The sequence below is a fragment of the Chinchilla lanigera genome, unplaced genomic scaffold (assembly GCF_000276665.1).
Source record: "Chinchilla lanigera isolate Chin_1 unplaced genomic scaffold, ChiLan1.0 scaffold00042, whole genome shotgun sequence".
NCBI classification, from domain to species: domain Eukaryota; kingdom Metazoa; phylum Chordata; class Mammalia; order Rodentia; family Chinchillidae; genus Chinchilla; species Chinchilla lanigera.
Genome location: NW_004955443.1, coordinates 4,869,223 through 4,890,074, shown reverse-complemented (window position 1 = coordinate 4,890,074; position 20,852 = coordinate 4,869,223). Strand labels below are relative to the sequence as shown.

The 20,852-nt window shown below is 38.3% G+C and overlaps 1 protein-coding gene across 1 annotated transcript in view; it reads left to right on the top strand.

Moving 5' to 3' along the window:
* Grxcr1 (glutaredoxin, cysteine rich 1) overlaps window positions 1-20,852 on the top strand; it is a 109,694-nt gene that overhangs the window by 18,675 nt on the left and 70,167 nt on the right. The window lies entirely within an intron of this gene.

Here is a 20,852-nt window from a genome sequence, read left to right as displayed (position 1 = left end):
AAAAAAAAAAAAAAAAAAAAAAAAAAAAAAAAAAAAAAAAATTTAAAAAATGAAAATCCATCTACCTCCTGGGTTGTACCAGCTTTATGCCTATGTCACAGTGGAGAGGAAAAAAGTTGTTATTTCATTGTGCAGTGCTCATCCTGCCATGGGCTTATACGACTGCAACTCCGATCCTGTTTATTCCACTGCTAAGAACAAAACAATGGTTCTGTGTAGCAGGTACATTTAAATTAAACTTCTCAGTCTGGTACAGTAGCTTGTAATTATTTCAGAAGGTGAACTAAGGATTTGGATTCGGATAGTTTATTGGGGGAAGTTATCCCAGGGCAGGAGGGAGGGTTGGAGGAATGTGGAAGAGAGAAGGAGAAAAAGACAATAAAGAGGTGCAGCCTTTACTGCCAGGGGCGAGCTAGGGTTTGATTCCGGATCTCTGCAAGGATTCCAAGTATTTTCTAGAATGCCTATCACATTCCACACCACCTAGCAGCAATAAGGAGAAAATGTATGGGGTTTCCCTCCAGTTTTCCTGAGGGTTGCCCCAAGAGACCTAAACCTTCCCATATTTCTAGTCTAAATAGGTCTTCAAGCTAAGTGGGCTTCTTCTGGTTGCTCCCAACCCCACCCCAAGGAATTAGAAAATATCCAGAGCAGAAAGCAAATGACTCTGAACAAGCTCTTGGTGAGTTTCTATCTGTATAAAGTGATTTCAAGTTCACATGAACGTGTTCATTAAGACAGTGGCTAGAATCCAACAGGAAGCCAGTGGGGTGTGAGGAGGAACAAAAACATCAGTGAACACACACACACACACACAAACACACACAGAGCTTGTGAAGCTCTCCTGAGTCTCCATTCTGATTTCAGCCCTGGATATGCTCACCCTTACATCCTACACATGCCACTGCAGGCATCTTAATCACACGGTGCCATTGCATATAGTTTGATGTTTTTTTTATAAACTGATCTCTTTTCTTAAAAGGCTGCTACTTCCTTCTTTGGAAGTTAATTCAATTTTTTGAAATGATATTATTATGGAATAATAAAACATTGTCTTAGAGGCTGGAGTTTGGGTGAAGTTGATAGGTTTAACTTTGGATGAAATATTGGAGGGGTTGTCAGTATAGTCATTATAATAGGCAATCTATTCACACTTACTTTTTTTATTTTAAAAATAAAAGGAAAACATTAACAGACAGACAACCTTTTACAAAATAGAGAAAGAACAGTAGTACACACAATACAGAGTTACAAACAATATGGTAGGAAATTAACAATGCTTCTTGTATTACATATTGATATCTTCAAAGTGGTTTCTCATGAAAACAGATAGAGACATGCAATATTGATCAATCAAGGACTCATTGACAGTTTCTTTCAGCAAAGAAATAGAAGACAGTAGAACAACTATGTTAACTATCCTGTATATACATACATACATACAAAATTTCTCCTTCTTTCCCTTCTCTTTTCCCACATCCCAGTTGCCCTTTAGCCCTGAGTGTTTTCCTATCATTTCACAATGTCTGTCATACCGCCTAGTTTAAATGAACTCTTTCAGGTTTTACACTAGTGAAACAGTGCGGTGCTTGCACATGCAGGTCTGATTTATTTCACTTATGAGTATGGCCTCTAGTTGTGACCATTTACCTATAAAGGCCTCAAGTTTATCTTTCTTTATAGCTGAGTAATATTCCATTCTATAAAAGTACCACAATTTTCTTATCCAGTCCTCGGTGGATGGACATTTGGGTTGCTTCCACAATTTAGCAATTACAAACTGTGCTGCTAAGAACATAGGTGCACATATATTGCTGTATCCACACATTTTAATATTATAGACCTCCCTTAATATGACTCTTGGCTGGAAGACTGCATGATTTCCCCTAGTTAGGGCTAACTGCCTCTACAGCTTTTGAAACATCTATATTATAGCTCTACTAAAGTCTTATTACAACATCCGAAGCTGTGACACAGAAATTTCTTTACTACCCAGCCTGACCCATAAATCTGTAATATAGGTCACATACTACCCATTAGCTTGGTAATTGTAGGCAGTTTTAGTTTCTTTATTTATAATTTGGGGTTAGTGACTATGTTTAATTTATGTGGTTATTGTAAGAAAAAACTAATTATTACATCTCTAGAGATTAGAACAGTATCTGACATAATAATTATATTACATTTAATAAAACTTACTTTAAAAATGGGAAGTTGGTCTTTCAGCAGAAGTATAATGTATGCTTGCAAGCCAGTGAGGGTTACTGTTCCCTAGTAGCATAGGATTTGTGTGAGAAATGATGAGAGACAAAATTGGAAAACTGTTCTGAATTTTTAGCGAGGAACCAAAAAGGTAGAAATAACCAGATATGGGAATAGGCAAAGACAGGGTGATGGTGTGTCTTAGTTTTCCCTAGAAAATTATGGTTTATTGATTACCCTGATGTAATTATTTAAGTATATTTGGTATAGTTCTTTAGTGTATTGTTCACATTAAAGGTACCTTAAGAGGGCCTATGTAAGTCAGTGTCATGGTGATTTGGAGAGATTATATGTATAGATGTGTAGGCTGCATTGGAGGAGAACAGTTTGTAGGTAGGGAGAAAATCCTTGCTTGTGTATTCAAAATCATATTTATTTCCATAAAATTACAAAAAACAGCTCAAAAAGGACCTGGAGATAATAGGGTAGGATCTATTTTTCATTTTAAATATTGGCACATTTTGATTTGTTTTTAGTGAATTTTGAAATATTTAGAGAGGTATGTGAATCTTTGTGTGGGAAAAAAAAAACAAGCATAAGAAGCAAATAGGTGAATACAGCTCATACGTATGGGTAGTTTTAACCCCACATTCAAATGACAGCCTTGAACTCTTTTCATGTGCCGGGTTTACAGTTTTGTCAGTTGGTCAGTAATCTAGTTTGGCCAGTGACAATTGTAGTAGTTTGTACAGTGATTTCATTGCTCCTCTGCACTTTGCTTTTACTACCTTGTAAACATTATTGGATATTGGGAAACTAAAGTGCTGATGCTACAATATGAGACAGAAATCTCAGACCTCAGCACTTTAATGAGGCAGCATATGAAATCCTTAGTTGTGCCCAGAGAAGTAAACCTGTAGTCTCCCTCTATGTTAAGTGGACCCTAAGGCCACTCTGAATGGGAGGAAGAGATGTGAAGCAGGCTTGTGGTAAACCTTGTTGTCTTTTACCTGCTGCAGTCTCATCAGTATGCATGCAGCTGTGGCACCACAGTGAGGAGTGGGGTGTGAGAGAGGTGATGTTGTGTGGACCTGAAATGATATGTGAGTGGCGTCCCATTCTAAAGGCAGATTGTGCTACTACATTCATTTTACCTATACTGCTTGTCTTTCTTAGAGCTCATTTCAGCACACATCTGGCATTAGAATGTGTAGGATTGCTGTGAATGGAAGGACATTGTTCTCTTCCTCTCCTTTCACCTCCTGTTTGGTAGTTGTCAGTCTAGAACACCCAGTCTAGAACCACATCTAAATGATGACAAGACGGCTCTTTCATAGTGATACTCATCATATATTAAATATCATTACAAAACAAGGGGGTAGCTTGGCTCAGATTCTGTTTGCTAACCTCTGTTTGTATCTCGTACACATCTCATACAGTTGTATTTCCAGGCAGCTACTGAGCTTATTTGCTGTGTGCCCCTTATGGCCTAATTAGTGCTAGATTAGGCCCATTTCAATCAGTGAGTCTAGTGTTCGTTCACTGCAGTAAGAACTACGTGGCTTCATTCTTGCTTACTGCTTTGTGTCTGTTCCACTTCTAGTTGTTGGCATGGTATATCATGGTTTTTGTTTATATTTTCCATCACGTTATTTTCTTTTTAAACATTTTTTGTAATGTTTATTAGTACCTGTTTGTGGTACATAATGGTTACATTCATCATGAAGAATGAGTAATGTATAAAGTATGTTTTGAGTTTTAAAAAATTTTGCCTTTCCATTTTTATCCCTCATTGCTGGGCACTTAGGTTAGGGCATACCAAAATTTAAAGATTCAATGCTGTCATGGCTGGACAGCTCTCAGAAAAATAATTTGAACAGATACCTCTACGTCCAACCAAATTATCAGTCAAGTGCAGAGCAGATATTTTCTGTATGTAGAAAGATTCAAGAGAGTTTACTTATATAATTTCAGAAAAAAATTTAAGTGTATGTTTTTGCAAGATAGAAAGTTAAAAATCAGAAGATAAGATTTGGGGCTGGGGATTTAGCTCAGTGGCAAAGCGCCTGCCTGGCAAGCGCAAGGTCGTGAGTTCGGTTCCCAGTACCGGAGAAAAAACCAAAAAAACAAAAACAAAAAAACAGAAGATAAGATTTGGAATTCAAAAACACTAGATTCAAGTCAGGAGAGCAGCAAAGGAAGATACCAGGATGAAAGTGTTCAGCATACCCAGAGGGTATGGCCCGGGTTGAATAAATTGGTTAAACATTAGGGAAAGAGAAGTCTTCAGGCATGTAGAGGATTACCAGATGTAAGCAACTAGTCAGGGGAATATAGGTTAAATTGCAAATGCCAGGTAAGGCTACATAGCCAAAAAATAAAGTCATGATTCAAATACAAGGCAAATTAATATCTGTCCCTTTCTGAGATGATAGTTCCTCAGCCTTTTGTTCTCTTTCAAACTATTGACACTTTGAAGAGTACAGGTCAATTGTTTTATAGAATAAAATTTGGGTGACATTTTATCATGGTTATCTTGGGTTACGCATTTTGACTAGGACATTATACAAATGATGTTACATCCTTCTGGGAATTTCATATCTGAAGACTGAAGACATGTGGTGTTTATTTTCTATTAATGATACTAATTTTTTATTTTAAAGATTAAAAAAACTGACAAAATAACAATAAAGACAAAATCAAAACAACACAAAAACAACAAAAATGGTACATGACCTCAAAACAAAATGATAGGAATTAACAATGGTTGCTACATTAGATACTGTTATCTTCAATGAAGTTGCTCAGTCCAGAAGATGTAAGAATGTAAGATTGATCAAAGAAAGACAGTAATAAGTAATAAAAAAATCATTGGAAATGATGCAGCGTTTCACCATACAAGATGGTCGGAGTTCAACAATGGTTCTTATACTGCATATTGTTGTTTTCAGGTCAGTCATTCTGATTACCAGATTCAAGCATGCAAAATTGGCCAAAAAGAAAGAAAATTTTAAGCATTGACTGTTCCTTTCAATAAAGCACAGGCATCAGCAATACACCTATGCAAGCTATCCTTGTATATATATATATATATATATATATATATATATATATATATATATTGATAATTTCGTTATGTGTTACTTAATTTCTCTACTATATGGTCACTATGACATAGTAATTAATTGAGACATACCCTGACCATGTGTAAATATATTGTTTCTTATCAGACATCTATAAGCAAGATTAAGTATCCATTAATTATTTTTGCCAGAATCAGTTTTTAAAATTATGCTTACAAAATGATTTAAAGATATAGATATTAGTTCATATTTTTCGGTAAGGAGGACCTCTTGTTTATTATTTCATGTAACCATCTATTTATTATCAATATATAGACTCATGGATTCTTGTTCACTGGGTTATAATCTATCATTGTCCTTATTTATTTATTTTAACGTTCCAAGTACTCCATTTGGGGCTGCTTGGATCCTTCTGAAACTGACACTGATTTCTTTTTGACATACACCACCCCATCAATTTCCTGAACCCTTTTTTACTTTGGGGCACAAGGTGTTACATGCTCACACTTTGCCTGGTTCAGGAGCCAGACATTTCTGTTTGCTGTGGAATGATATTAAGAAAGACAAGTCTTGGTGATAGGTTTGTTCATTGCGGCTGGTATGCTATTTCTATAGGTCCTTTCAGGGGACCAACCTAATCATAGTGGTGGAGGGAGCTTTGTTGTAATTTTTTATAAAATTATCCACTTTAGTTCTTTTGAGGCTCACGCTATTTTTTCCTCCTCATAGGAAAAAGGCATGGAACGTGTGGTTTTGTTCTGGATCCTTGTTGATCTTATTTTTTTTTTTTTTTCTGGTAATGGGGATTTAACACGGGGCCTTTTTACTGAACTACTTTCACAGTCATTTTTAATTTTTTATTTTGAAACAGTTTTTCACTAAGTCACTAAGTTGTCCAGGCTTGCCTTAAACTTACAATCCTCCTATCTGGGTCTCATGGGGTACTGGGATTACGGACATGAACTATCACCCAGAATTGATTGTCTGTTTATTTGGGAGGATGGATGGTGTGATTTAGATTCAGAAAGCCACCATTATCGCAGCACTGACCAGAACCTCTGGTGTCTTCCTTATCTAGGTCTTTCTCCATGATAACTGCAGTTTAAATGGAGATTTTAAATGTATTAGTGTACATGTTGATAATATCTGATAGTAGAAATTTATGCTCCTTCTATGGCATTTCACCCTGATAGTGTGTGATTAGTCTAGAGTCAAAGAAGCAAAATGAAGAAACAAAAGCAAAAATTTCTCCCTCAAAAAGAAAGTTGATAGGAAGATGTCTACTGTAATTTGCAGCATTTATTGCTTTCAGAATATATTTTTCCAATATATTTAACAGTATATATGCAGTATATGAATGCATATATAGACACATAATATCTAAAAGTGTTTGGCACTTATGAAAGCTAGTCTGATTTCATTGCTGGAAGCAGAAATATATGGAAGAGAAAAAACGGTCTCATTTTCTGTAGTATCGATAGCACAAATAAGAGCTTAGCGTTTCATTCCAAGGATGCTGTGGCTTTCATTAATCTCTCATGCAGAGCTGATGAATGGAAATTGTTTCGTTGTATGAGGCAGACTGCTTCTGCAGAGTAATTAATCCCAGATGGAAGGCTGGAAAATCCGCCGATGAAAATGTGGTTTATCTGCAGCCCGGCCGAGACTCAGCCGCCCGGGAAGGACTGGCAGTGACTCATGACTTGATGACTACTGTCCTTTGCACAGGGAGAGTGACAAATTGAGCCACTGACACTTATTTTAATTAAATAATGTCAGAAACAGGTGGCTAGTTGGGATGAAGGTACACAGGGCTTCTGAGACAAGAATTTCTTAGGGAGAGTGAATTTCACTATAAAAGAAGCTGCCCAGGCAGAAGACTATTTTAGTATTTCTGGGTAGAATAAGATCAACTGGAATCAAGCACAAACCATAGTTCTGTAATACAGAAATAAGATGAGAATTAGTGAATTCAAGTGATAGAAAGGAAGTCCAGGACATATTTATTTTAATATTTTGTGAATTTTTAATATTTTGTGAAGATAATAATTAGTGAATTCAAGTGATAGAAAGGAAGTCCAGGACATATTTATTTTAAAATCATACCATTTATGTCAATATTATGAGATCTGATACAGAACTGAACTTGTAAGTGGGCACTTTAAAATTCCAGCATAGCCAACATTTAATTAATTAATTAATATGTAAGCAGACCACGGTTTGGATTCAGCTTTATATGCACCTATTATTTCTCCAAAACTTACCCCGACAGTTACTTGCTACACCAGCCTTACCTTTGTGACAGATCAGTACTATTGTTCCCAACAATTATGGAGCAATTTTAGTTCTAGGAAAGTTCATTTTTCCCCTTGAGCATTAAAATTGCTGAAAACAAGACAGGGCCTTGCTTTTCAGCCAGGCTGCTCAGGACCAGCTGATGAGTGTCATCTGCAGGTTTATTAGAAAGATAGAATTTTTTGGCCACCCTCAGGCCTACTGAATCAGAACATGCTTTTAACCAGATAGTCAGCTGAGACCTTCGAACTGCTTGAGAGGTCAAAATCATACCATTTATGTTAATTTATTTTGTGCTGCTACAACAAAACACTTGAGCCTGGTTAGTTTATGAAGAACATAAAATTACTTTCACAGTTCTGGAGGCTGAGAAGTCTGAGATCAAAGGGGGAGGTTGGTGTCTGGTAAGGGGCATTTGCACCTCCATGATGGTGTTTTGAAAGCTGCAGCTGTCACCAGGAAGGAATACTGTCCCTCATGTGGTGAAGGAGTGTGTGTAGAAAACCACTCCTGAACGTTCTTTTTCCATTCAGTAGTGATGAACGCTCATAATCTGAACAATTTGCTTTAGGCCCCAGCCATCCTCCCACCCCTGTTGCACTGATGATTTAGTTTCATAAGTCCTGTAGGGGACCAACATTCAAACCACAGCATTTGCTATCATGGTGCCCCTCCTTTTTTCCTTTATGTTCTAGCTTTAATTTCTGATTCCCCAGTGGCTGGTACCTGTCCTATGAACATGCACTGCTTCTGCTTAGCATAGGTGCTGCTCCTGCAGGTGCTCATACGATCTGTGCTGAGGTTGTTTGTGCTTGGCATTGAGGAACTAGAAGACAATACTGAGAATATTCATCCCATATCTATTGCCTCTTATGACTTTTACAAGAGATTCTTGTGTTTTACTATTTTGTTTTGGGTACATGAGTTCTTTCTTAAACCATGTCTCAGTTTACTCAGATGAAAAATATCTAGAAGACCCTCCCTCAGCCCTCCACACACGCACTCCCTTTCAGCCAACTCATTCATCCTAGGGTGAATGCATTTTAAACTCTAATTGCATCTCATCTAGATGCATTTTAATAATAGCTACTAAAACTATTTAATATACTTTATTAAAATAACATATTACTGATATTTTAAAATCAGGAGATTTTACACAATATCTGCAGCATCTCTTGACAAATTTGACAACCTGGCCAAACTGGGTTGGCTTTCCTCATATAACGGCCATCGGAGCTGTGTAGAGGCTGGCGCCGCCGAAATGGATGCACCTGCTTCTACTCATTGTCATTTCCCTAACTCCAAGTCCAACGGTCTGTAGTATTTATCAGCATGTGTATTCTGTTGTTTTCTTATACCTGGTCCATATCCCTCCTGTTTATGTTGCTTATTTATCTCTTGTGGGCATTTTTTATTGCCCATGGGCCAGCTTCTTTGATATGGTATTAAAGTTTGCTTCTGCTTAACCTTTGTGCTATAATGTTCTGTATAATAACATGGTATAAAATTTACTTTTAAGTCTGAATGCTATGATTTCAAACACAGAAAGACTGAGACCTTTTAGATCATTGCCAGAGTTGACAGGCCAACAAGATTGGAGAGGAGTGTCTTGATAATGAGACCCCCAGGCCATGTTTTCTTGGTTGTTGTCAGTGAGTTAGTGGTCAGAAGGTCATTTTCAAGAACATGTCCCATGCTGGGGGAGGGAAAGCAATTCTTAGAACTCATGCTTTATATCTGGAAATTTTAAGTTCTAAATATTAATTTCTATAATGGTTCTTCTCTATGGTATTGATTTACAAATCTATCTGTTGACTTCTACATGTCTGAGTGGTCCAGTGGATCCTACTCTGTGGTTTGCTTTAAGATTCAAGCATACAATATATTTTTATTAATCATAATCACTAAGATGTAGCATTATCATGGATATTTTCAGCATGTGTGTGGAATTTTTACTGTATGCCAAGCCTCATAACATCTGTAGCTCAAAATAATGACCCACAGATCTCCAAGAGGGAAGCTACAAAACCTGCTTGGGTTTGAGGAGCAGTGCGGTATTACTAGTCACCGCTTAGTAGGTTTTTCCCACAAGCTGCCTCGTCAGCAGCACTGGTTGAGAAAGTTTATTACAGGACAACGCACACACTGGTGAATGACTTCTAGCACCGGCTGCCTTCCCTGGAGTCAGCTAGCGGCAAGGTGTGAGGGAGGAGAATAGAGGTGAGCACGGAGCACAGGCACTGAGGCTATACCAGCAAGCAGTTTTCTCGAACAGGGAAATTTTAAATATTTTAATGATATGCCTGCTCGTTTGGCCAAGGAGGCTTTTATAGTACCAGTGTGGGAATTAATTTATTACTGCTGCCACAGCACTTAGTGCACAAGTGGGGAAGAGTGTTGCTCGAAGCTAGTATGAAATATAAATGTTGGAGCAGTGTGTCAGGTAGTAATAGCAGACAGCACTGTAACGCACAGCTGATGTGGATAAAGGGGCAAGAGCTTAGAGAATGCATAGACAGGGGGTGGGCAGAACAGATCTGTGAGGACGCTGAAATTTCCCTGCAGATCCCAGCTCTGTGCGGCAGAGATTTCCCTGCACATCCCACCTCCTTCTTTCATTTTATTTTTTTTTCTTAGTTCTTGTAAAATTTCTAAAAAATAAAAACTTTTGGGTAATCAAACCTGTTCTATTCTTCCTACAATATATGGCTCTACTAAGCCTAATTAATTCCTTATTATGGGACCCTTAATAGTTCTTCCTTCACTTTTTCTCCCATAAACTTGTCTAGTAAGTAGAGGTCCCTACATAAGTTATTCTCTTTGCTATGGGATTGTCTATCATTTGGGTTTGCAGTAGTTTTTTTCTCTCTTATCTCTAATCCAGAAAATGAATGCCAGTGAGCTTTCTACCCAGGCTCCATTTGTTCCACATTCCCATTTGTTTTAATTTTAAAGAGAAGTAAAAACAAATTAACAAACACAAAGCCATAAACAGAACAACACAAAACATTCCCACTTTTTACCCATTTCTGGATTTTCTTTTTTTCTCTTGAGATTTGGGAATCAAGAGTTATGGCGCACCTTTTTAAATGGAAACGCTACATTGGAAGGCAGTGAGTAATTTTCTCGGTGAAATTTAGCAGGGGGTGGAGGAAGGAGGCAACTTGTATATAAAGATATAATTGTGTGTGTGCGTGTACATGCACACACACACACTTGGTCCATCTGCAACAGTTTATTGAATAGTGTGAATTTCATAAGATGCAAATAATAAATGGCTATATTGTAGTTGTCTTTTAATGGACAAAAATTGTATATATTTATGGTATATAATATATGTCAAGCCAGTTAACACATTTATTAACTTCATATCTCCCTGATCTGTGTCTCAAGGCCTAGCATTTTTATCTTTCCTGTCCCAGATCTGTCTCACACTGATACTGATAGTGGCCTTCTACACTTGTATATTTATATTCAAGGTTTTTTTTTTTAACCTCTTGCTGTCTGCTGCAACCAGCCACCCCTTGGCCATTCTTTGGGTCTTAAGACTGTGCTGTCAGGAGAACGGGCCCAGGAGAGAAGCCCTTGTAGGCTTTAGAAGCAGGGTTGGGGCCAGCTAAGGGAATTTTGGAGTACTGAGCACTCAGAGTGTGCCCTAGAGGAGAGTGAAGGGTTTGTTTAGGCATTTCTCTGTGTCTTTGTGGGAACAGACATGGAAATGGGGGGCTTCCAGATTATGTGCAGCATCTCCTCCTATCCAGGTCAGAGGGGCAGTGTTGGAAGTATGAGGGAGTTCCTGAGGCCTCCCACTAAATGGCTTCCAAATATGGAAAATCCATGTCTCCTTACCCCCTTTCATGACCACTTTCTATGCTGGAATTGCCTTCCCTGGGCTCTTGCTGCTGCAGCGCTCTCACCTGCAGATCAGTGTCCTTGGATGTGATACCAGCAAGACACCTCTGCGGTCACCTGTGAGATACTCCCCCAGCTTCACAGAGCTCAAGGCAGGAAGGCAGGTTGCTTCACTCTGCTCTTCCCTCATCCTGCCAGTTGTCCCCTCTGTCCTTTTCCTCTTGTGCAAAAAAGTTACTGACGTCAGATCAACACAACTGCTGCATAACATCCAAACTTGAAACAGTTGCTGGTCTAGTTTTTCTCTATCTTTCAACAGTGTTGACTGGCTGTCTTGGACTTTTGTGGATGACTTGGTGGGGGTGTCATCTTCCTTACTTCTCCATCAGGAGGGAGAGGAGTGGATAAGGGATTGCTTTGTTTTTCTAGGCCACTAATTGCCCACTCAAATGGTCCTCTCTTTCCTTTTATCTTCTGCTGATGCAAGATGGGGCTGGCACTGGGGTGTGCAGGTGGGTGAGGGCTGGTTTAGCTCATTTATTTGTTTCTTAATAAACCAAGGAAGTGCTGTTGGCTCACAATGGTTAGGTAATTTGTACTGCTGTATTCTCAGTTTATAGTCTCAGAAGTCCACTCAGGAGCAGCAGGTAAACCTCTCAGTTTCTAAATATGCATGCAAGCAAAATCTCTCTCTTGTTACAGAGGCAACTGTGGCTATTAAAAATGAATTATTTAGACAAACATTTACCTTGGTCTTTCCTTTCTGTATATAGGAATTTTCTTTTGTCACAGTTATAAAAATAGTATAATAATAACTTGGCTTAAAAGTGTATTTAAGGAACACAAGTGGTTAAGTTGGTACATACATATAACCAACTCAGTCCTTTGGGTGTCTTGCCTTGCCCAGGGATCCCAAGTCACCAGACAAGTGGTGCACACAGTGGATTCCCACAAACACCACATCCTCAAAAAAATCACAAAGGATGCTTTGCTGTCTTTTTCTATTCACTTTCCCTTCCATTCTCTCCTTTTCTTTCCCTCCTCTCCCCTCTCCTCCCCTCCTCTTCTCTTTTCTTTACTCCAGAGACATACATGATAGACCTTGGTTGCTTATCAAACATCCTTTCCTGAGCTATTTGGAAAGTGATGCAGCATTTCTGGTGTGGTGCCTTCACCCCTTTTTCTCCCACTCAGGGGAACATTTCACAATGCTAGTGAGTGACTATGAAGTGATGATGGGTATAACTTTATGCTCTCTACTTTATGATAAAAGGTGAGCCACTTGCAAACTTCTCTGCTCATATTGGTAATAAACTGTCTGCCAAAAGTTGTGCAACTGATTATGACACTAAAGTTGTCAAGCAGCTCTGGATGATCTAAAGGAGAAAAAGCAACAGACAGCAGGAGGATGTAACAAAGGGGAGAAGATTTAACTCTGGGGAGATCTCTGAAATGGGCCTTTATTGGTGATAGGCCCACGATAGATACAGAAACCAGGTCCTACAATCCACTTTCAAGTTCAAAAAACACTCATTAAATCCGAGTAAACACTCATTACTTTCACATATGTATCTTACTTTTAGAGCTATTTATGTGAAACAAATAAACCGCATAGTAAGGGCCAACATGTTTGTGTGTGTTTGAGTGTGTGTTATCTAGGAATGATGATTGATGACTTTACCTGTATTTAACTTTCAGAACAACTCAGCAAGAGAAATGAAATTAATTTTATTTATAGACAAGGGAAGAGAGGTGCAAGCTTGCGTATTTCAAAAACAATGAAGACGTATTGACACTTAGGGCCTTCTAACTCCAAAACCAAATTTTCTTAGCAACTATTTCCTTCTTGGTTTTCCTTCCTTTATGTCTTTCTCCTACTTAACAGAAATATCTGGAGAAACTTATGTGCCAGATATGTTTCCAACTGCTACGTATACTACAGAATAATTCAAAGTTCTGTCTTTATGGACCTTATGTCTATTTGGAAAGACAGACAAAAATTATATATGTATATAAAATGTCCTCTAAGATAGTTGTAAATATATGAAGGAAATATCCAAAATGTAAGGAAATTGAGAATGAGAGAGATTGACAATGAGTGGGAATAGAGATCAGGATGCTATTGTGAGTATGGGGATGAGGAAGTTTAAAAGTTGATGCTGCTCCTAAGGCATTGACAGTTTTTCTAAAGCCTCTAAATGCTACTGTCTCTCTGTAGGAAGCATGTGTTTGTTAGCAGAAGCCCTTAGTTGTTTTCTGCAGTTTGTTAATAGCTCCTGCTTTTGTTATATAGCAACGTAGGCATTTGTTCGAAGAATCTCTGTTAAAAAGAAAAGTTATGAGACATTTCAAAAATCATGAGATGAATTTAAAGAGCATTTCATGTTTTCATTTCATTTTCATCTCTGTTAAAAAGAAAAGTTATGAGACATTTCAAAAATCATGAGATGAATTTAAAGAGCATTTCATGTTTTTATGTTTTAAGTAGCTACAGATCCTGTATTTGAGTAGAATACATCTTCAGGAGTAAAATTACATGTTTTTGGAAAAGAAAGGAAATGAGATGGAAAAGAGAGGACCATGAGAGTTTGGGAGAGGATTAGTACAGAAAAATGATGAATGAAAATGAATGTGAAAGCTTCAGATCCATAACAAAAGAAATCTTAATTTTGTTTGACTCAGGAATATAAAAACCAGGGAATAATTCCATTGTAGAGGTAAATACAAAGTGAAGCTTGTTATGAAGTACATGAGGACTATGAATGAGTGGTTTATTTTAAGAAAAAATTGCAGCAGATCAGCTAGTCAATTTTTTGCTGCATTCAGTAATTTGATTATCATTGTAATTTATTTTAGAATTTTGACCTCAGAATGACGTTCTTAGGTAAGAACGTCAAAAATCAAAACTAAACATAAAACAAATCTGTGCATGTAAAAATTTCACAATCTATTTCTTTCTTCACAATTAGAAATGTAATGGAATCACTTGGTCCTGTTTGCAGGGAATGTGATGAGTTGGATGGGCAGCATGAGATGGAAAGGAAGTGTTTAATTTGATAGGGATCAGTATGGAGAAGAAGGGATGAACTGAAAGACAGCTGACTCAGTCTTACCAACCATCTTCACCACCTCCAAAGGTTAGACTGAAGTTGAGCTGTCTGCTTCCTGGATGTAAACAAACAAGAAATTCAATATAAGATCTATAGTGGGAGAAGTTCTTACTACTGTGACTCATTGCTGATTTCATTCAATACTGCTAAGGGACAAAGTGCTTTGACTAACTACTTCCAATCTCCCTTAGAGAAAAGGTTTCTTTCCCTCTGACTTTGTCTTTGACTTTTCCCTCTGACTTGTTTTGCTCCATTGATTTTTTCCCCCTTCATTGTTAGTAAGCAAGTGGTGATTCAGCACAGCGGCTGTATTGCAGGTTTGTATAAGTTCAAACAAACAAATAAACAATGAGAGTGGAATGACAGAGTTTCACCGGGAATTAAATTTATTTTGATGTTCCCCTCATTCTGGTTTCATCCAGCCAAAACTTTAGATGAATATGGATCAAGTGCTCCAAGTACCCATTAGGAAGTTAGCTCCATGTGTGTAGGGATTAATTTTTGGTTTGTATCAGGAGTGAATGAAGAAGCCCCTGGTGTATAGTAGGTACACAATACATTTTTCTAAATGGAAAATTAAGCCACTGTTTTTCAAAATAATGCATATGGAAGGGCCACGTACAACCCCTGACACATGGACAAGCACTCAGTAATGTCATTTTCTTCCTTCTATTCTTCCTTTCTTTTTTTGGTCACAACATTAGAGTTGATCAAATCAGTAAGTTTTCATAGGGATATAAGAAATGACTTGGGTTAGGTGTAAACTTTAAAGCAAACACCCAGCAGGCTCAGTGACAAAAATTATATTTGAGTGATGACATGGAATACATGCAATAATAATATTGCTTATTTAAATCAATCTTCCTGAAAGATAAACAAAATCTTTCTTTTTAACTCATGGAATTTGAATCCCTATGTTCTTATCACCCATTTTTTGAAAATGCAGTGAGTAATTGACAGAGTTTGGGACTGGTTTTCTCTGTGGAGAAAGTTTACCACATGTTTTCCCCCAGTATCACAAACTTTTGAGAATGTTGTAGAATCAAGTAGACTTTGGAACATAAATGACAATAGGATATAAATATGGACTTCAGATATTCCAAGATATTATTGGAGATTTTAACACTATCATCCATTAGTAGGCAACATTTGACATAGAGTTTGAAAATAGGATTCTGTTTAGATCACTGCATCCACAATGACCTTGAATATTTGACAGACAGAGTGGGCGACTGGCCAGCCTCATTCTGTGAATTTATCTGACTTTGTAATTGATAGGCAAAGATAATGTTTGAAGATAACAGCTCAGCATGATCAAATAAGAGGAAGCTTGCTTTTTTCTCTCTAATTTTTTTGTTTGTACAAGTGAACAGAATGAGTTGTAATTTCTAATGGGAGGGCAAAAATCTATACTCCTTTTCTATATTGGCTTTCAAATATATGGATTATTTCTTCACCACATGTTGAAAAAATTTCAGGTAAGTTGCCTTATAGTGGTTATTTCCTTTAAGAAAGTGCTATAAACTGGGCATGGTGATGCACATCTATAATCCCAGCACTCAGGAGGCTGAGGTAGAGGGATTGTTGCAAGTTTGAGAACAGCTTGGGCTACAAAGTGAGCTCAAGGCCAGCCTGAACTGCATAGCAAGACCTGTCTCAAAAAGAAAGTGCTATAGTTTGAAGCTTGAATGGCCTCTAAAGTCTTGGTCTCCAGGGTGGTACTATTAGGAGATGCTGGAATATTTAAGAGGTGAACTCTAGGGGAGGTCTTTAGGTCTTTGGGGGGAACACCCTAGAAGGGGATTTTGGGACCCTGTCACATTCCTCTTCTTTTTCTTTGGTTCTTGGCTATGGGGTACATGATTTTGTTTCACCGCATGCTTTTACCATATCATGGTGCCTCACCACAGACCCAACCAATCATAGACTGGAACTTCCAAAACTGTAAGCCAAATTAAGCCTTTCTAAGTTGATTATTTCAGGCATATTATTATTGTGGTGGAAAGCTAACACAGAAATTAAAAGATCTCTCTTGGGGTCCATTTCAATAAGTAAAGTTTATAATCCAGTATAATAAAACTTTGCCCTTCTTTCAAAGTTAATTTCTTCTGTCCTCCAATTTGGGTCCCTCCAGCATGGAAGGCTGACACTGTCAAGTATGAGTGGTTTCTTTTCTATTTCTCTGTCTTGTTTTCCTCTTACCACTCCTTCGTTGGATTTTTTTAGTTGCTTTAGGGTTTTTAGTTGCTGGAGAAATCTCTTATGGTTGATAAAATGTGATCTTGAGATGGTGTCTTTTGAGAATTTCATTTTTCCAAGGCTGTTTCTTCCTCTCTTGGGCTACTTTTGTGAGTTTATTTGTTGTATCTTCTTTCAATCCTTTCAAATATTGTATTTTTTTCCAAAAATAAAACCTTTTATTTTTAACTGACAAAAATTTGAATGTATTTATGATATAGAGCATGTTGTTCTGAAATACGTATGCATTATGAAATGTCTAAGTCAAACTGATTAACATAGGCATTACCTGTTATTTCTACCATCTTTTTCTTCTGAGAACACTTAAAATCTGTCTTAGCAATTTTCAAAAATATAATACACTGTTTTTGATTATAGTCACCATATTATCTGATCTTGAACTTACTCCTCCTGTCAAGTGAAATTTTGTGTCTTTGACTCCGCAGTCCCCTACCTTTTTTACCTGAGGCACCAGTTTCCTGCAAGAATTGTTTTCTGATCTGGCAGAAAAATCTGATCTGGACCTCAGGAGGTACGGTGAACAATGATGAGGGACTGTAAATACAGATGAGGCATCACTCACCCAATACTCACCTCCTGCTGTTTGGCCCAGGCTCCTAACAGGCCATAGATAGATATTGGACTGTGGCGTAGAGGTTGGTGACATCTGCTTTGACCAACATCTCAACTACCATCCTCTGGATGCTTGGAATATCTGTCCTCCTGCCTGGCCTGAACAGGTTTTTTTTCTTTGATCTCAAGTATCCAGCTGTTTATGTCCCATCCTTTGACTGTGTCTTTCCACAGCTGTTCTGTCTTGGGCAGGATTCGCATAGCCCCGAGCTGCTTCCTGTGTTATAGTCCACATTTATTGTACAAGGAGAAGACACATTAACACTCCAGAATTGGTTTAAGTGCAGTTTACTCTTCAATGCCACATTTGTATAATGCAGCCACAGCCTTCTAGCTAGCCTCTTGGCTACAGACATTTTCATAAAATAGAAGAGAATTACATCAGGCCAAGCTCCCTTTTGTTTCTCTTCAAATTCTGCTCCTTTCCTCAAATGTAATGAAGAGAAAAAAATGTTATACACAAGGCACTATATTCAGGGACTTCATAGTGTTTACAGTTTATTTGTTGGGTGAAAATTTAGTTTCCTTTTCCTCTGGAATTACACACATTACCAGGATAATTATAGAAGGAATGAAGTGCTTCTGAGTTTTATAGAGCTGGCAGCAGTTTAGTGCTGGGTATATCAGAAGAATTTCTTGAGAGGAGTTGCTTCTTTACTGACCATCGACTTACTCCTGTAGGTGGGAAGGGAATTAGGACTCTGTTATTTCTTCTTTCTCAAGGTAAGGAAAGAAAGCAGTCAGTGTAGGGAGAATGAGAGAATCATCAAAGATTCTCCCTCAAAAAGGGAAAAATGACAGATTTTTTTTAGCTGTTGGACATATGCTCCAGTGAAAAACCTTATAACTTGCCAATGTATTATTCAAGCACGGGAAAGGAGAATTAGGGAGAAATGGCATGGTGAGAAATTCTTAAGCAGAGAGGGATCCAGGGCATAGCCCACATCTAACTCTCACTTCTAATAAGGCATCTCCTCCTCTTATTCCTGGCTATGTAGGTAATGACACAGGAAGCTACAGTCTTTCTGGAACCAGTGCTTTATGGAGGAAAGAAGGCCTGTGCTGATGTTGCTTGAACCCACTAGCTGGGATTAGCTGCAAGATGGGGGTCATACTTTACAAAGCCCGGCCAAAGTCCAGAGGAGCTGCAAGGGATGTGCATTTGTGTCTCATGTAATAACAACACTCATGGCCCACTGAGAGAATGGTCATTACTTAGCAAAGTGAGATATTTGTCCTTCCCTCGATCTTTTCCTCTTTCTCACTGCCATAGACTTAATACTTACGGCCCTCAACCCCAAATTCGTGTGTTAAAATGTTTCTCTCCCAGTGTGATGGCTTTAGGAGGTAAGGTCTCTGGGATGTGATTAGGTCATGACAGTGGGGCCCTTGTGATTAGGTTAATGTTGTTTTAGGGGAGTGGGTCAGGTACCCCAGGCACAAGAGTTCCTGTTATGGAGGATAATTTTGGCTCAATTTTCTTTCTCTGTCTAGTGGATGCTTGCTTACCCTTATGCTATGAGATGATCTTCATTAGATGTGGCCTTTGATCTTGAACTGCGTAGTCCAGCAAAAAAATTTCCCTTTTAAAAAAATAACCTAACCAGTTTGTAGTGTTTTGTTATAGCAGCAGAAAATAGGCTAAGATACTAATACTATTTCTGAGTTTTTTTCCTGCCATTATAACAAAATTCCTAAGGTTTGGTACATTTAAGGGAAAGAGGTTAATTTAGTTCACAGTTTCAGAGATTCAAAGGCACAGTATTAGCTTGGGTAAGGGTTTTGTCCTAGGCGAGGGTCCCCTTCACTGCATTACTACATCACAGATAGCATCAGTGCAGGAGTGTGTGGAGGGGAGAGATAACATGGTGACAGGAAGCCTGAGAGCAGGGGAAAGCTACTATTGCTCTTCTTATAACAACTTGTTCTCTTGATAGCTAACTAACTTTGCAAGGGCAGCATTAATCCTTGCCTTCAGAGACCTAATTATCTCCTACTTAGCCTCACCTCTGAAACTTTCAACTACCTCTTGACACTGTCACACTGAAGACCAAGCTTCAAACACTGAAACTTTGCAGGGATCAAACCTCATCCAAACCATAGCAAATAGCTTATTTATTTTATCACTCAAATTGTTCTATCTTTGGCCATTGTCTTAGTCACCTTGCTCATTGCTAGGAAAAAATACCTGACACTCAAAATTTAAAGGAGGAGAAGCTATTTTTGACTCATGCTTCCCTCCACGGTTGGCAAGCTCCCAAGAAACAGCATGGCAGAGGGGCCTGGCAGGACAGAAGCTGCTCCTGTTCTGGTAGTGGGGAAGCGGAGAGTGAAGGGAGAGTGGGAGAGAGATACACCCCTCCAGGCCCTGACCTCGGTGACTCATCTCTTCTAGCCAGGCTCCACCCCTAACAGCAAGTCCACTATAAGCCTGCACAGTCCAATCGCCTTCTGAAAGCCCTGCCTCTGAACCCGTGAGGCTCTTGTGGGACATTTACGTACAAACTATAGCACTCGCTGAAATCCCAAGGCTCTTGTGTCTTTTGGACACACCCCATCGTTACAGTTTTTTGTTTTGTTTTTGTTTTGAGCTTTTCTCATACCTTGTCTAGTTTTTGCTTCTGTAGTAGAATTGTCTCCAAGGAGCCCCGGCTCATTTTATTGGAAAGAAAGAAAGGTCCAGGTAGTAAGGGTACTAAATATATTCACTGTTTAAGTGATATTATTGTTTCTAGGCCCTGTTGGTTGACAGAGTAAGGGAATATATGTGTGTGTAGACTAAGCTGTGTATGACACATATGTATAAATATTTCTGTATGCCATCATTTGTGTACATATTAAGAAGCCTGACCTCAGCTGATGCCTGCAATGTGGATTAATACTACATGGATTATTCCAGACTCATTCCCCTGTTTATTTCTAAACTTCTACTTTCAAGGATGAGACATATGGTTTTCATCGTCTCTTCTTCATTTACTATATTATTTAATTTCAGTATACATATATGGCAATTACTATATACATCTTTAATAATCTATATTCATGTTCAGATGTCACCATGCAGCCAGGCATAATGGCACACACCTATAATCCTAGCACTCAGGAGGCTGAGGCAGGAGGATTCCTGTGAGTTTGAGACCAGCCTGGGTTACATAAGGCAGTTGAAGGCCAGCCTGCACTGCATAATGCGACCCTGTCTTAAACAAACAAACAAACAAATGTAGTTTCAAATTATGCAGTTTCATGTGTACTGTAAGTGTTCTAACAGAGTATCTAATAGAATATTGCTAGTTCCTCATTCCTACCCTTCATGTTCAGGAATAAAAAACCCATGAAAGTACAGAGGACCTCCTAACACAGTGGCTACTTGGACTTTCTTTTTCTTATGCTAGCCCTTACTTGGTATCTAGCAGTTTTTTTTTTTTTTAAATTAACAATT